The following is a 17,429-nucleotide window of genomic DNA, read 5'->3' on the forward strand; positions in this document are numbered from 1 at the left end:
AGGAATCCACTCAGACTACTTATCCACGGGCTTTGCTCTGTGCAGTCATTATCAGGAACCCCCAAATGCTGGAACATAGGAGAGATTGATTACTCTCAAGACACAGGGAAAATATATGATTTTTTAAAAAGACAACTTTATTATAATAAACAGAAGACAAGTTTTTAAATCTTTCATATAATGAACTTTAATTAAAATCAAGGAGAAAGGTAAGAAATAAAAAGCCAATAACCTACCTAAAATTCCCATTGAAGTCAGTAAAGAGTATAAAATCTCCTGATACACAGAAAAATTTCATAATCCTCCCAGATTTAATTTTCAAAGAAAATTAAAACTCACTTAAAAACAATGAGAGAGATAAAACTACATGAAGTAGAAAGAAAAAAAAAAAGAATCCAAAGTAAAGTATTTGGTAAAGAGATACCCAAAAAGAAGAAAACACAATTGCAAGAAAAATACATTGAAGAAAACATTGTAAAAAGCCCAATGGGCATTAATTTTTCAAGGTAGTGGAAAGATGTGTATTTCCCAAAAAAGCTCTCCAAGTGCCAAATACAATGACAGAAAATATTTTTTAAAATGATATTTTTAAAATTAAAGGATAGAGGGAAAAGTTAGAATCAAGTTGACAGCATAGAGGTGGGGTATTTCAAGAAGGAATGAGTAACCAATTTATAATGGAACAAAAATCAGCCTGATGTCTTCAAAGTGGAAATGAAAGAGAGACTTGTCCACTTTCCTTTGAAAAATCTACCCAAAGGGACAAAAATAAAGAACACTGATGAAATATTTATTTGCAATAAAACTAAAATGATTTAACCCCAAACCACAGATACCCTCCCACCAAATTATTAAGTTTTGCTTCAAATTAAGAAATATACACAAAAGAGTTTTTTTAACTCTCCTGACCAAAATGTGCTTATTAATAAAAATTAATCGACAAAGTTAATGGAATCTAAATTATTAATAAATCCCTAAAACACACAATATTCTTTCCTTTGAAATGACCTGTAGGGTTAAAGGCCATGGCAGAAGCATGGCAGCTGGTTCCACCTCGTGGAATGTCAAGGAAGGTGATGAGGATCTACACGAATACAGTACTGTTGTTTTCTTCAAGTCCACAGCTGGGATTTAGAAGAATGTGGAACATCTTTACACCAATGGTAAAGACAACAATAACCCAAACAAAATTAAAACCACATTTCCCATCGCACAAACAAAAAACAACAGATGCAAGGAGACCTTGATGACCTGAATTGTCAAGAGAACCAAGCCCATGATGGATGCAAAGAGAGCCAACCTTGTAGCTTCTATATCCGGGGCAAGCACCTTAGCTGGGTGTGGGCAGAGAGATAAGATGTGTCCACTGCAAAGGGTATTTGCAGACATGAGGAGGAAAAAAATCAAACCTTAGATGATGTACGGGTGGGATGCAAAAAGTAGATTCTAAAAGAGTCTAAAATGCAAAGAATAAAAATAGCATAAACAATTTTTCTTCACCCTACAGCCACATTGGATTTTCTTAAAACACAACAAACAAACAAAAGTGAAAGAGGTAAAAAAAAAAAAAAAAAAAAGTCCTGGAAAATAGAGAGAACCCTTGAAGTTCTGTCCCTCCTCCTGCTGTCTAGATTTCCAAGACCTTGCCAGAGTTGAACCCAGTGGTGTGAAAGTGCTCTTTGTTGGAAAAGCATGGGCAGAAAATTATAGCTATTGTGGTAAGGTCTGTTTGGTAAAGAGGTGTGCATGGTGTCATTACAGACAAATTTGATTCTTGTGAGGTAGTGGGACCCATTTTCTTGCCACCAGAAAAGAAGCACCTAAAAGAATTTTCAGATTCATGATGACCTCTTATTTCCCCATGCATGTAGCAGATAGGTGGGAGGTGGAAATAGGGATGAGGGGTGAGCAGACAATGGACACATGAATCAGGTAAATTTTTAGTTGGAGTTTCTTGAGTTGGAGCTTCATTCTAATAGGATATTATCAGAGGCAATATAGGCCTATTTGTAGGCATAGATGTAGGCATTTTGCTGTTGTCAGTAGAATAGTCATCCATTGCCTCCTATTTATGGGCTCAACCTTGGCCTTGGGGGCAACCTACACAAGGGCCTAGACTCACAGGGAGAGAGCACTAGCCTTCAGCCTTACACACAGGTCTACCAGTCAGCCAGACTGTTGGTTTCCAATATGTAGGCCAAGTCATCAGCAACGCTGTAGAATTGTTTGCAGAGGGCATTATATATCTAGAACCTATATAACAATTCAAGACATATCTGTCCAACAGCCATGAAAGGATCTCTTTCAAACCTAGTGAAGGTAGCAGATTCTAGATATAACACTCAGTCTGGTAGTGGTAGTGTGATGCAATTATTTACATAGTCATCTTAGTGCAGCCCAAGAATTACTAGTATATCTCCCAGATTGAGTTACATAACTGAATTGCAAGAGGTCTATCTCATTATTTTCCCATCAGGAAGAATAACAAAATTCCTCTGAGACTTGTACAGCATGAGTGCCCATGAATGATCTTAGTTGATAAAGAAACCATGAAGCATAACTGTACTTAATGGAACACAATATTCTAGGAGTGGAAATTGGTCCAGGAAATGGTCCAAGGGTAGTGGCTTGAGCTTTGGCACAAAGCTTAGAGCACAAGGTCAATTGGCCAACAAGACTTGGGTTTTCAGGGTCGTCGTGTTCTCCTTTGGCTCCATATTGAAAAGGGATGGAAACCACAGAGCTGTATTGTCTCTTCCACAACATGGCTAATGAGGTTGTTTTCTGGCTACTAGATTCATGGCCTAATGCTGATTTTATCCATGGGGTGAGACCAAAGCCATGACTATGGTGGTCCCCACTGGTATTCAGGAAGTACTCAAATAGGAAGATCAGCTACTCAAGGCAGCCTTGGGAGGCACCGTCAGAGATAAAACGTAATCATTGTAGTTTGCAGAGAATATTGTGAATCTGCTCTTTTGGTCTGAAAGGCACGGAATAATCGAAGAGGAACATGGTAGGCAGAATAATGGTTCCATTCTAATCCTGGAAATTGTGAATATATTACATTACACAGGAAGGAGAAGTAAGGTAACAGATGGAAGTGAGGTTGCTAATCAAAATCAGATCAAAATCACTCAAAATCAGAGTGATAATCCTGGATTATCTAGGTGTCTCAGGTAATTACAAGGGTTCTGAAAAGTGGAAAAGGGAGGTAAAAAAGGCAGTCAGATGAGGTGATGTTGAAAGGACTCAACCCATTGCTGGCTTTGAAGATGGAGAAGGTGAGCATGAGCTCAGGAATACGGGTCCCTCTGGGAGCTGTAGGAGGCAAGAAAACAGAATACCCCCCCACCGCCAAAGGAAGGCAACTCTGCCAACAGCTTGATTTTCATCCAGTGAGACTCACATCACACTTCTCACCTCTCAAACTGTAAGATGATAAATCTGTTTTGTTTTCCACCATGAAGTTCATGGTCACCCATTACAGCAGCAACAGAAAATTAATACAAGGAGCACCCAAGGAGTCTGAGAGCGTGAACACCGAGAACAAGATGAAGGCGAGGGCTTTAGGACACAAAGGGTTATTTGTGGAACAAATGAGGGCATAGATTTATTTTAAAAAATGTCCAAAACGGAACAAAGGGATTCAGAAGCTATGGGGATGAGCTCTTGACCATAGAGCCATCAGAGCAGGCTGTGATGGCCTGGAGACCCCCACTGAAATGACACTACGACATCACCAATTAAGAATCAGTATCCTGGTAAGTCAGGGTATCTGAGAGGGTTAAATGCATCGTCCATGTGCCTACTCACCCTTCTTTCTTTAGTAATGCATGTGCTAGAAAATATTGATGAATATAGAAAAATCAACATGATCAATTGTCATGATTGTGGGTAATTACTTCTGACTGTTAAGACTGATTTCTTTCCCCCCATGACACATCCTGATGTAAATATCAGGGGGAAAAATTATTATTCACCACAGTAGCACAAAACTTCTAACTAGCTTACGTTGCTCTGAATAGGAAGTTGTGTGATCTAGAAATAATAACGTGACTGTAAAAAGCCGGTCACTTCCTGCCAGAAAGAATCCCTCATATTCAGAAAATAAGCACATTGTATGACAAATTAGATCAAGACTCCTATAGATGTAGTATGATAAACAAGTTCAATGAAAATGTTGCCCTAAGGTTGCTTGAATATCTTCTCCAGCGAGCTAAAACAATGAAAAACTCAGACAATTGTGTGTCCCCCCCATCCAATGCTTATAAATCCTCTGGCAGTAAAACTGAAAACAAACAAAAAAGAGTAATTCTAATAACTTGGGAAATAGCCCCTACTTGCAAAGAGGCAACAGAAAGTAACATTCCTTTCAATTCATCCAATACCTTTTAGATAATATATGCTATTTGTCCACACATACTTTAGTCATGGGATAAAAATGAAAAAAAAAAAAAAAACAACAACCCATCCCCACTTAGTTCTCCAACTGGTTATTTAGCCACAAAACAGAAAATACTTAGATGATTTGGGAAAATCAAAACAACAGATAATTTACTGCCTTGAATAGGTTCCATCCAAATGTTTGGCATTCCCTATTAGAAGTCGTAAGTTATAGTTTTATATGCAAAACAATCATAATTTTAGAGATTAACTTACTCTCAGGAAAGCTGGAGCAAGAATCTAGAAACAGTTCATCCACAGGTCTCTGCATGTCCTGGAGAAGAATTCACATTCCTTTTGGGTCACTACTACATCATGCTTTTAATTTTATGTTTATTGTGAATAGTTCCGTCTTAGAATGATTTCCGAAAAGGATTATGGTCTTAATTCAGCCAGCCTGCCAAAAACTCTCTGCTCACATCACATGGTGACTTCTCTGCAGTTTTCCATTTCTTTGTCTCCCGGCCAGCATCTCAGCAGGGAGTTTGTAGTTGCAGATGGCTGGCTGGACATATCAAAACATTAGGAACTATCAAACCAAAGAGAATCTAGTCTTTCTCAATTAGCTTTTTCATACAAAGCCCTAATGGGAGAGCTGGCCCCCAGCACAGTCTTTTTAAAGAAACATAAGTAAAGAGACAGTTCGGAGAAAAGCAGAGCAGAGAGAGGATGAAAAACAAAAGATTAAAAAATAAATGATAGCTAGAAATATACAATCAGGTCAGAAAGTAACTCAGAACCTTCCCTGAAATTTAGTTCTTAAGACTGAGATACAGAAATAGGCAATGAAGCGATGTAATTTTTTCAGGGGAAAACAATGAAGTCTGAATTTTTATCTGCATCCCAGCTGCATGCGAGCCATTGACAGCATCTTCCTGGAAGCGCAAAATAGGAAAATCCTTTGAGCCGCCTCATGCAAGAGCGTCTGCCATTCCCATGACCTTGCTGTTTCTATAAGTCCCAGCAGACAAACCCCTTTCTCTACAACCACCCTCTGGATTTTAGTGTGTCCTGTTTTTCATATTTTTCTTTTTTTTCTAATGTTTATTTATTTTTGAGAGAGAGAGAGAGAGGAGTTGGGGAGAGGCAGAGAGAGAAGGGGGACAGAGGATTTGTGCTGACAGCCAGGAGCCCAATGCGGGGCTCGACCTCACCAAACGTGAGATCATGACCTGAGCTGAAGTTGGACACTTAACTGACCGAGCCACCCAGGCGCCCCTCCATAGTTTTCAAGAAACCTTTTTAACAGGTAAGAGCTGCCATTCTATCTTTTTTGAGCATTTCATTTTGGTTTAAGACAAGGCAATTCCAAAACTCCTTGTAATGCACAGTTTGTTTTTGGCTAGAGAAGAAATGTGAAAAAGGACCACACTCTTTCTGCTTGCAGTCTGTAAGTCTGTTTGGTGCTTCTGCACTTCTGAATGCTTTCTGAATACACAACTGAAGGAGAAATAGTGTGCTGTGCACGCAGTTCTTAAACTGAATAGACTCATCTGTGCCCCATTGTCCACGATAATCACATCTTCCTCACCTATTTCCCATCCCTTAATGTTTATTCAATCATGTGTACTCTTTCGCTAATTGTGAGTCCAAAGATTGTTCAGCAAGCAAAGGAGACACAGATCGGACTCATTAGTACATGGAATGTATGAGACTATGGAAGTTAAGAAAAAAACAAATTTGCTGGGTGCTTCTGCAAGCCTGCTGCCTTCTGTAGAAAATACAAAATCATCACTTTTAATAACATCAACCAGCATTTTTTAAACAGAATATAATTTAGGAAATGCATTTCTTTCTTTTTTGAGTTTATTTATTTCTTTTGAGAGAGAGAGAGAGAGAGAGAGAAAACATGCACAATCAAGGGAGGGACAGAGAGAGAGAGAGAGGGAGAGAGAATCCCAAGCAGACCTTGCACCATCAGCACAGAGCCCAGTACAGGGTTCAAACTCACCAGCCTCGAGATCATGACCTTAACTGAGACCAAGAGTTGAACATTTCACTGACTATGCCACCCAGGCGTCCCTAAGAAATGTTTTTCAGTAACTTTTTCCCTAGAAAATAGTTGTTGGCTTCTGGACTCTATTTTCTTTTCTCTTTCCCTTCCTTTCCCTTCCCTTCCCTTCCCCTTCCCCTTCCCCTTCCCTTCCCCTTCCTTCCTTCCTTCCTTCCTTCCTTCCTTCCTTCCTTCCTTCCTTCCTTCCTTCCTTCCTTCCTTCCTTTCCTTCCCTTCCTTCCTTTCAACTGAAGTATAATTGTCACACAATGTTGCGTTAGTTTCCAGTGTACAACATAGTGATTCAGTAAGTCTGTGTGTTATGCTGTGCTCATCACAATGTAGCTGCCATCTGTTCATACAACGCTATTATAATACCATTGGCTTTATTCCCTATGCTGTGCCTTTCATCCCTGTGACTTATTCATTCCATAACTGGGAGCCTAGACCTCCGACTCCCCTTCAGACACTATTCTTTTCCTTCAGAATATTGGTTTCTCGCTTCAACATAGCCACATTGTCATCTCTGTACCTCTGTAACAGAGCAACAGCACCCTCATTAATCTTCTTTTCAACATGTTCTTGATTCATCACATGTATTTACTCTTCTAAAGAAGCTTTAGAATCAGCTTGCCAATTAAAAAAAAAAATCATGCCCTTGGAATTTTGAAGATGAAATGGCACTGAATTTATGCAAAAGGTAATTACTAAGCAGCCACACATGGCACTTAAAATGTACAGGGCACACTTATATATTAACACACTTAATCCACATAATAGTCTTACAGGTAGGCACTATTATAATCACCCCTTTTTTTACAGATGAGAAAAATGAAGCCCAGAGAGTTTAAATAATGTACCCCAAAGCACACAGCAGGTGAGTAGCAGATCCTGGGTAGAACTCGGACCGTCTCCAGTCTGTGGCTTAAGTAACAAATGCTCTGGTATCTCATTTGTATGTGTCTCTCTTCATTCAATGATTCTCACTTAGGTGTACATATTTTACAACTCATCTTGCTTTTTGCTTCATATATTTTGCAACAACAGTCTCCAGTGCTAGAAAATTTATAGATTTCATGCGGTGTAAAGCATTCTTCTTGAATTTTTCCCTGGCTGATTATAGCACCATGGACTTGGTTACAGCCCTCAATACTTGTGCAAAAGCGGAAAAACCTGACTTGCAAACAAAGAAGAGTGGAGCCACCCAGCAGAGAGAGAGAGAGAGAGAGAGACAGAGAAGCTGGGGACATCTGCTTGATTCCCAGAGACTTTGCTGTTCTGTTTTTCCTTGGACCCAGCCACCTCGCTGTATTTGGGTTTTGGCAAATACTCTCCAAAAATTTCTCTCTTTTTTTTGTTTTTTAAATATTAGAAACAACTCTACTTGGTTCTGTTTTGTGCTCTCTATTTTGCATTGAAACATTCTTTGTATGATATGTTCTTGCCCTTGATTATTATTTACATTTGCATTTCTCAGATATATTTTTACCTAATTCTATTATCAGTCTACAGGATGTCTCTTGAAGTAGTATAATTTTGTTTTTCTTTTCACTGGTCTGTGAATCTTTTACTTCCTGTGAGAGACAGAAGTTCCTGGGATAGCCACATCATTTGATCCAGTCATCTCATTATACCATCTCCAAATTAAGCTTTCCTGTGGTTTTTCTTTTTTCTTCATTTCCACACTGATCATGTTTGTTCTCTGTTCCTTTTCTTAGGTTCCACTTATCCTTTTCTCCTCTCATGTGGAAAGTCCTGGGTAGGAACTTTCTAGTCTTTTATTCTACTAGTGATCACCCTTAAATGCTGACAAACATACTTGAACCTGCCTTGCTCTGGCAAGGTAAAAAATCAGCCTAAGTCTCTAAATACCTTCCCCCTATGACCTGCTATTTCTGTGACTAGATTCCATCCCATGTGGATAAGTCTGCCAGCATATCTGACCTTGAAACCTGAGTTCTGGGGCACTTGGGTGGCCCAACCGGTTGAGCATCTGACTTTTGCTTGGGTCATGATCTCATGGTTCGTGGGTTCGAGCCCCGCGTTGGGCTCTGTGTTGATAGCTCAGAGCCTGGAGCCTGCTTCGGATTCTGTGTCTCACTCTCTCTGTGGCCCTCCCTGCTCATGCTCATGCTCTTTCTCTGTTAAGAATAAATAAAAAAAAACATTAAAAAAAACAAACAAACCTGAGTTCTACTTACCAGCTATGCAATGCTGAGTAAGAGACTCACCCAGGAAGCCTCAGCTTCCTCACCTGTAAGATACAGAGGTCACACTCCTATGCAAAAGAGTCTTTTAGGATTTGGGGGTGCCTGGGTGGCTTAGTCGGTTAAGCGTCCGACTTTCGCTTAGGTCATGATGTCGCGGTTCGTGGGTTCGAGCCCCGCGTCGGGCTCTGTGCTGACTGCCAGCTCAGAGCCTGGAGCCTGTTTCAGAGTCTGTGACTCCCTCTCTCTCTCTCCCCTGCTCACGCTGTCTCTCTCTCTCTCTCTCCTAGAAATAAATAAAACATTAAAAAAAGAAAAAGAGTCTTTTAGGATTTGAAACTTTTTAGAATTTGGGGGTAGAGTAGGGATTAAAGGAAACAACACATGTATTTTGCACAGTACCTAGCAGTGAGTGAACACTCATTAAAATGCTAGCTATTATACTCTCCACAGCCTTGGCAAAATTGGAATTTATGGGTATTTTTTATTCAAGTATAATTAACATACAGTGTTTTATTAGTTTCAAGTGTACAATATGGTGATGTGATGATTCTATATATTAATCAGTGCTCATCAAGGTAAATGCACTCTTAATCCTCTTTGTCTATTTCACACAGCTTACCCTGGAAATTATAGTTACTTTTAAAAATTACTAATCTGATTGATAAAATAATAATAGCCCCTTAATGACTTACCATACATTTCTTAGGTTACTTGTGATGTCAAGCATATTTTAATATAATCTCTGGACATTTGTAAATTGACTAATAAATCTATTCATTTTTTTCTGCCTATATTTCTGTTGCTCTGTCATTCTGGATTTTTTTTGTTTATGCTTTTGTTTTTTACTATGACTAAAAATATCTTAAATCATTTATTTAAAAAATAATATGTAATGAGGGGAAGTTCAGATGACAGAGTAGTAAGGGGACCCTGGGCTTGTCTCGTCCCTCAAACTCAGCTAGATCAACATCAAATCATTTTAAACATCTAGGAAATCAATCTGAGGATTAACAGAACAATCTGTGTAATTTGAGGAGAGAATGCGACAGATACATGGTGTGCAGAGGTGAACTAGAGGAGAGAAGAGCATGGTGCCACAGAGGGGAGAGAGTCGTTTTTATAGAGGGGAGAAATACAGAGGGGAGAGAGAGCAGCTTATCCAGTTTGCAAAAGAAAACACTCCCCCTGAAACCAGGTGGAGAGAAAGAGTGAAAGCATGCAAGGGACAGCATAAGAAAACTGTTCCCTGAAGCCATGCATGGGGGAAAAGGAGATGGTTGCAATACCACCAGTTTCCTATAAAGAGTGGAGCACAGGGTCTGGAGTTTCAGAAGTCAGCACCTGGTGGTGCTCCAGTGAGGAAGCAGGGCAGAGACCCAGGAGTGGGGCAGTGTGGTGTGATGATCCCCTGGGTCACATGGGGGAGAAGCACTTCCCCTGTTTGGCAGAGGTGATATGGCCTTTCTGTGAGCAAAAGACCCAGAAGGTACCAACCATCGAGCCACCATACCACATAGGGACAAAGACTCCAACTGAGGGCAGCAAACTCTGGCTCTGGCTTTGTGTTGGGATTTACCATAAACTTTGAGCTGCTGTCACTGCATGGTGATATGACCATTTCCTGGTAGAAGCTGGCACACTGTGATGAGACCCTCCCAGAAAATCACTGTGGGTCTGAGCTGCAGGGGTCTCTGAAGTGTGGGGTTTTGAAACACAGCCATGCCTGCGATAAAACTCTGGAGGGAGATGCTGCCTGGTAGGCAGACAGCTCAGACAGAAGGGATAAGGCAGGGAGCTAACAGAAACAGGGGACATAGAAGGGGTGACTTCGTGCTCTGGAGAGTGGAGTGAAGTCATTTTCACCATTTGCCCACCAACACTGATCAAACCCGGTGAGTTAAACATGACCACCAAGTGGAGAATGGAGCCATTACACCAAGACCCACAACCCTGTGCGAGGCACATCTCCACTAGGGCAAGCCCACCTGAGAATTAGAGCAGCAGGCCCCTTCCCCAGAGGACTAACAAATCCCTCTCCATGCACTTATCTGCTGACCATAGAGTGCTGCAAAGTTTCAGCTCTAGGAGAAACTGGATCTAGCTTCATTTGGGTTTTTTTGTTTGTTCATTTGTTTGTTTTTGTTGTTGCTTTTGTTTTTATTGTTGTTGTTTTTCTTTTCTTTTGTTTCTTGGACACAGAAAGGGCAAAATTTTTAAAACTTTTATTTTATCATATTATTTATTATTTTTTCCACTCTTTTTTCTTCTCTCTCTCTCTCTTTGTTATCAAGCTTCTGTTAACAAGCAGACTGAAACACACCTAGGATCTAGCTTCCTTTATTTGATTTTTTAAATTTTTCAATTTTTATTTCATTCTATGATTACTATTATTATTTTAATTATTGTTGTTGTTTTCTTCCTCTAAAATGGTAAGTTGGAGGAATTCACCTCAAAAGAAAGAAAAAATAACGGCCAGGTATTTAATTAATGCAGATATAAGTAAAATATCTGAAGTAGAATTTAAAACAATGATTATAAGGGTAGAAGCTGGGCTTGAAAAGGCATAGAAGACATCAGAGAATCCCCTTCTGCAGAGATAAAATAACTAATTCTAGTCAGGCCAAAATTAAAAATGCTATAACCGAAATGGAAACCCAAATGGAGGCCATAAACACAAAGATGGATGAGGCAGAGGAGCGAATCAGCAATATAGAAGATAAAATTATGGAAAATAATGAAACTGAAAAGAAGAGGGAAACAAAGGTCAGGGATCATGAAGGCAGACTTAGGGACTTAGGCAGACTTATGTTTATTAAAACATAATAACATTCATATCATAGGAATCTCAGAAGATGAAGACAGAGAAAAAAGGGCCAGAGGTTTATGTGAACAAATTATAGCTGAAAATTTCCCTGATCTGGGGAAAGACACAGACATCAAAATCCAAGAAGCATAGAGAACCATTATAAATTCAATAAAAGCTAGTCATTGCCAAGACATATCAGTCAAATTCACAAAATACACAAACAAGGAAAGAATCCTGAGGGCAGCAAGGGAAAAAAGTCCTTAACCTATAAGGAATGACATATAAGGTTTGCAGCAAATCTGTCCACAGAAACCTGGGAGGCCAGAAACCTGGGAGGCCAGAAAGGAGTGGAAAGATATATTCAACATGCTGAATGGGAAAAATATGTAACCAAGAATACTCTATGCAGCAAGGCTGTCATTCAAAATAGAAGGAGAGATAAAGTTTCCCAGAGAAACAAAACCTAAAGGCGTTTGTGACCACTGAATGAGCTCTATAAGAAATTTTAAGGAGGGAGGGGGGTCCTCTTTGAGTGGAGAAAGCAAAAAAAGACCAAAAGTAACAAAGACTAAAAAGGACCAGAGAGCATCACCAGAAACACTATCTCTACAAGTAACACAATGGCAGTAAATTCATATCTATCAATAATTACTCTGAATACAAATGGACGAAATGCTCCAGTCAAAAGACATAGGGTATCAGAATGGATATAAAAACAAGACTTATCTATATGCTGCCTACAAGAGACTCATTTTAGACATAAAGATACTTGCAGATTGAAAGTAAGGGGATGGAGAATCATCTATCATGCCAATGTACCTCAAAAGAAAGCTGCAGTAGCCATATTTATATCAGACAAACCAGATTTTATTTTATTTATTTATTTTTTAATGTTTATTTATTTTTGAGACAGAGAAAGATAGAGCTTGAGCAGGGGAGGGGCAGAGAGAGAGAGGGAGACACTGAATCCGAAGCAGGCTCAGGCTCTGAGCTGTCCACACAGAGCCCCTACACGGGGCTCAAACCCACAAACCATTGGATCAGGACCTGAGCCAAAGTTGGATGCTCAACAGACTGAGCCACCCACAGTAGATTTCTTTAAAAGATGGTATTTAGAAAGGAAAGTAAAACTGGAAATGCTGATAATCCAGAGAAATTAAGTAACAGATGGAGCATTGCCTTTTCTTAGTGGGAGGTGGACAAGATGGGCATGGGTCTGAACCAGATGAGAGAAGAGACTTGAACAGGAGAAGGGAGAGTTTCTTTGTCACAAGAAAAAAGGGAGGTGAAAGAGAGGGCTAAGTAAATTTTTAAATAAGAAGCATAAAGATTTCACCTCTGAGAGTTAAGATTTCTTTTTTTCCTGTCAAGTGGGAAGCAAGTTCTAAGAACAGACCAACAGATGTGCTTGGCAACTGAGGATGGTGTTAAGAGTTTTGACATCACTATCAGAAGAATGGAAGAAGTTTTCCTTAGGCATGTTAGCAACTCTCAAGGCATGCCGAGAGCCCTGCAGAGGTTGATAGGACTCTTTAAAACAGAAGGAAAATCTGTGAAGCTTGCCTCTGAACTGATGGCCCAAAAGAGCCTATTTTCCAGAAGCTGTTTATTGATGATTTAAATCATTGGTGGATCAATAAAGGTATCAATGGCTACTGAAACTGATTAAGTCATGAATGACTTGAAGATACTTAAAATGAGCAAGAAAGGAAAAACATAGTTACTGGACAAAATGAGTTACTCAAACTCAGGACACGGAGCTATTTTTGTGTCAGCTCATAGCTCGGAAACAAAAATAGCAATACAAAATGTGCTGAATTTTGTAAGAGTTTTGCTATTTTGTTCTTTTTACAAAAGGTGATTTGCCTAATGTACAATTAAATATGACTTCATATTTTTACTTGTATTCACCAATTTTGAATGTGTAAAGTCATTGGGTCTACACAGGTTTCTCTCCTTTATTTATTTTTTAATTTTTTTACTTTATATAAGCCTGTTCAGCCTGGGGTTTGTTGAACATAATCATCAGTTATCAGCACATCACCAGTTATAAGTACATCGAAGCTATCGATAGATTTATAGAAGCTGCACACAGCTCACTGGGTTTGAAAGAACTGAGCAATACTGCCATTGATTTCCTCCTTGATTTTGTTGACAGTGGGGGAATATCCCAGGGAAGTCTGTGAAAAGGGAGTTTGTTAGTAATGGTGGATGCCAATCTCAGTGCAGAATGCCTGAATGGAGCCTGGGGAATTTGGCTCCTCCAGTATAGATTAGAAAATCCAAGCTTCAATCCACAACATTTTTGGCTACTAATTGGCTACTAATTTTTGGCTATATATAGATATATATATTTAGACATTTGATTAACTTCCCATATCCACAAATTATTTACTCTTATATAAGAAGCACAGATGCTCAGCCGTTTTGTAAAAAATAGTGAAAACTTCAAACAAAAATCTACTCTGTTACCTAAAAATATTTACAATGTACAGTTGTTACTCTTCTAAACCCACCCCACAACTACTCTTCCAAGTTTCCTAGTTTGCTTAGTGTAACACTTAAAAAGCTGGAGAAAATGTTGGACCAATTACCTTTTAATTGATCCAAAAGAACACATGGTATAATTTTAAGACAATCACAAGATTTCTACCAATTGCTGGGTGATGCTGATGTGTTTGTTCTCTCAACGAAGACTTTAAATGCATGAATAAAATATAACAAAAATAGATATCAAATTCAAACAAAAATAAATAGCCAGATGCCAGAAATGAAACAGGAAAACAGAGCTAAAATAAGATTGCTATTTTAAGCCAGTTAAATTTTAGGTGGTTTAGCAAAGGCTGATTGATAAGCCAGCTAAAATAGAATTCATGTGTAAGAATAAAACAGTCATATCCTTAAACAAAATCTGAGATTGTGTTTTTTATTTTAATATTTATTTTAATTTTTTAATGTTTATTCATTTTTGAAAGAGAGAGAGAAAGACAGAGTGTGAGTTCAGGAGGGGCAGAGAGAAAGGGAGACACAGAATCCAAAGCAGGTTCCAGCCGTTGAGCTGTCAGCACAGAGCCTCATGTGGAGCATGAACTCGTGAACCACAAGACCATGACCTGAGCTGAAGTCAGATGCTTAACCGACTGAGCCACCCAGGTGCCCCTGAGATTGCTCTTTTATAGACATCTCAGAAAGAACTAATAGACACCCCTCAAGAAGAAAAAGATTGAACACAGAAGGAAGTAGTTGGATGTTGAAAACTAGTAATTATATTGATAAACTAAACAAATATGATTGTGCAAAGTAATGGTGACAAAGATTAATTTGTGTTTGGGGTAGGAGGGAGATGTTAGTCACAATAGGAACTAAAATATCACAGCAATAATATGGAAGAAGAGAGAGGGATGATCAGAACTCAGTTCCCTTGAAATCTTATCACTTAGGATGAGGTCTGAAATCCTGACTAACTTTAAAAACCCATTATCCAATATGGTAGCCACTAGCCTGAGGTGGGTATTCAAATTTAAATTTTAAGATTTAAACCATTAAGATTTAAAATTAAGTTTCTTTACCTCTGACAGGTAAAACACTTTGGAAGTCATCTGGCTTCTAACAATAAGAAAAAGCCAAACAAACTGAAAATCAGTGATGTTTCCTAGACCCACTGGAGATTGATGCGTCAGAGCAAACCACAGCCTTGAGGTCTGGATCAAAGGAGAAACCTATCACTTTTTATAATTCAGATATATCATACTTTTATTTAGGTCCCCACTCACATATGGCTTTCTTTCAAGGACCTAGCAATATTCCTAGATGGGGGATATGCATCCCCCCAAACCCAAATAAAGCACCAAACACTGGGCTTCCTGTTCAGTCCTAAGGGTGGGGAGAAATCGTCACTTGCAGAACATTCTCTGTGGCTCCTGCCCAGGGCATTCCTAAGAATGTTATCACTAGGGCAGGTTCTTGGACCTTTGCTGGATTTATTAATCAGTCTTGGTTGGGTCTGTGAGTCATCATTGCATTCAAATCAGTCCCAAGACTTCTCTTCAGTTTCCCATACTATCATATCACCAATATGGTGTATTATTCCCCTGGAGACCTGTATCAGGTCTGAATTTCTTCTGACCAAATTATGACAGTGAGCTGCTGAGTTCCGATGACCCGTGATAGCACAGCAAATGTGAACTGGGATCCTTCCCATGTGAAAACGAACTATGGTTGGCTCTTCTCCAAGACTGAGATAGAGAAGAAAGTATTTGAAAAAAAAAAAAAAATCACTGGGTACCTGTTGTATTTTGTGGATGGTTGAAGCCATGTCTGGAACTGCTGATGTAGTGGTCCACTGTTCATCTCCATGAGCTATAAAGACTTTTCCATAGGCCACACAGGGCTATTATACAGAGAATTCATTGATACCAGAACTCCAGCTTCTAACATGTCATTAATTAAAGAGGTAATCTTTTTGCCCACCAGGTATTCCGCATTGTTTTAAATTAACGACTTGAGGGGCGCCTGGGTGGCTTAGTCAGTTAAGCGTCCGACTTTCGCTTAGGTCATGATCTCGCGGTTCATGGGTTTGAGGCCCGCGTCGGGCTCTGTGCTGACTGCCAGCTCAGAGCCTGGAGCCTGTTTCAGTCTGACTCCCTCTCTCTCTGACCCTCCCCTGCTCACGCTCTCTATCTCTCTCTCTCTCGTAGAAATAAATAAAACATTAAAAAAAAGAGAAATAAATTTAAATTAACGACTTGAGTGGGCTCAAGAAATTCTACTGGTTCCCATTTAGTGTGTCCAATTAAGACTGGCCTGAGGGGGATGGTCATGCCTTCTGTTTCCAACATTAGGTAGGGGAAGTAATTGCTAGTTGGACATAATATCCACCCCAGCAATACATTCAAGTAAAGGGGAACTAGCCACCTCACATAAAGTTTGTTCAAAAATCCCAATTTTCATATAAACTTTCACCTTAATCCCATCAACATTTTAATTTCTATATCTTCTTCATTTAAATTAAGCTGCTATTAAGACATTACCAATATATTTCAACTTTTTAATGTTTTGTTTGTTTATGAGAGAGAGAGAGAGAGAGAGAGAGAGACAGTGTGAGCAGGGGAGGGTGAGAGAGGGAGATACAGAATCTGAAACAGGCTCCAGGCTCTGAGCTGGCAGTCAGCACAGAGCCTGACACAGGGCTCAAACCCACAAACCATGAGATCATGACCTGAGCTAAAGACGCTTAACTGACTGAGCCACCCAAGCGCCCCTACCAATAGATTTCAAATCACAGTACATTGACTCCTGTGCTAAGGAGTCCAAGAAAATGTTTCTTCTCCTCCTCTTCCCCTCCCTGGCCATTTTATCCATACATGTGTGTGCATGTGGCCTTGGGTCCCCACCAGGCTTGGCCAGAAGACTCTGGCGTCTCCAATATTTACTTTGATTAATCTGCTTACCCAATATCCCAGGCAATTCTGGATGGTGTTTCTCTTTGCTGTCTGGCTTTTAAAATTCTTCCAAAGTGGGATAAATGGAGAGAACTTGTCTGGGGGCCTTCTTATATTGGGGGACCCATGGGGAGTCTCACCGGTCAATGCAAGCTTCAATAATGCTGCATCTACTTCTTTGTTTCAACACTGTCCATGTCCACCACATTCATCCCTCTGAATTTTCAGTAACCATCTAAAGATGTCCACACTGCTGGGTAGAGTCCCTTGATTTTCCTTTCTGTCTCTCCCATTTTCTTTTTAATTACTTTGGTGACCTTGGTATCAGGAAGATCCAAATGGTGAAGCTGAGAGAGCAAAAATGGATAAAGCTTCTCAGACTATTCGGTTTTGCAAGAGTAATGTCACATAGGATGTCTATGGAACAGGGGTCTCCTTAATCACAGCATTTACCATAACCTGATAACGGGCATATTCTGTGGGTGAATCCCACTTGATTTGCCCATAAAGCATATCAGTTGCTTCATCTGAAG

The sequence above is a fragment of the Hyaena hyaena genome, unplaced genomic scaffold, assembly GCF_003009895.1.
Source record: "Hyaena hyaena isolate Hyena2069 unplaced genomic scaffold, ASM300989v1 scaffold_39, whole genome shotgun sequence".
Classification (NCBI taxonomy): Eukaryota; Metazoa; Chordata; class Mammalia; order Carnivora; family Hyaenidae; genus Hyaena; species Hyaena hyaena.